This window comes from Penaeus chinensis, chromosome 35 (genome assembly GCF_019202785.1).
Source record: "Penaeus chinensis breed Huanghai No. 1 chromosome 35, ASM1920278v2, whole genome shotgun sequence".
NCBI lineage: Eukaryota > Metazoa > Arthropoda > Malacostraca > Decapoda > Penaeidae > Penaeus > Penaeus chinensis.
In genome coordinates, this window is record NC_061853.1 from 37,416,825 (window position 1) to 37,418,005 (window position 1,181).

Consider the following 1,181-nt stretch of genomic DNA (forward strand, 5'->3'; position numbering starts at 1 on the left):
GTTTTAATTTTACTATCTAATACTCGGGGCTTTTTTGTTCCCGTAACCCGTCTTACTTTATTATACCCAAAAAGATCCCTTTATTCTCCCCTTTCTGCTTAACCCCTTTCAGATCTTTTAGATCTTTTTTTTTTTTTTTTTTTTTTTTAATTCTAACCCACTCTTTTTTCCCTTTTCTATGTTTGTTCCCCCCCCGGGCCCCAATTCCCTTACTTAGCTGTTTAAAACTTTCCTTTGCTTTCCCATTTGCTATATTTTTTTCCCACTTTCCCCCTTTCATCTGTTTTTTTTTAAAACATCTCTCCAAAAAAAAAGGAAAAAAACACGACTTTTTTTGCTGTTATACCTTCCTTGTTTCCATTTTCCCGTCTTTTTATCTTTTCAGGGATATTCTATTTTTCCCAATACTATTTTCGTCTCTTTTTTCCTCCTTGATCTTTACATTTTCTTCATTATTTGGGAAAAGCTCAAACTGATATATCTATGTATTTTGTATATATTTTTAATTTTATATAATATATTATATATATATTTAAAATATATATATATATAAACACATATAAAAAATGCATACCCCAAAAACACAAAAAAACAAAAAACACGTATATATTTTATTGTAGATTTCAAATTAAAACCCAAAAACCCCGTCTGTAACTTTGCAGGCGAACGTCCCTAACCCTGAGAAAAAATATAATATATATATATATTATATAATATTATATATGTAAATAAAAGAAGAGAGAGAGAGAGAGAGAAAAGAGAAGAGAGAAGAGAGAGGGGAGAGAAGAGAGAAGAAGAAAAAGAAACAGACAGACAAAAAAGAAAGAACGACAGAGAGACAGAGAGAAAAGAGACAGACAGACATAGACAGGGCAGACCGGGGAGAGAGACAGAGAGACAGAGAGAGAGAAAAAGAGAGAGAGAGAGAGAAGAGAGAGGAAAAGAGAAGAGAAAGAGAGAGAGAGAGAGAGAGAGAGAAAGATATAGATGCATAGATATTTACAACAATTTCATAAATGTATTTGTTTTGTTTTAATTAAAAATATAATATAATAAAAATATAATTTATTTTATTTTTTAATATTCATATATATATTCATATTTTTTACACATACACACACACACACAAAATATATATATATTTAAAATATATATATTATATATGTGTGTGTGTGTGTGTA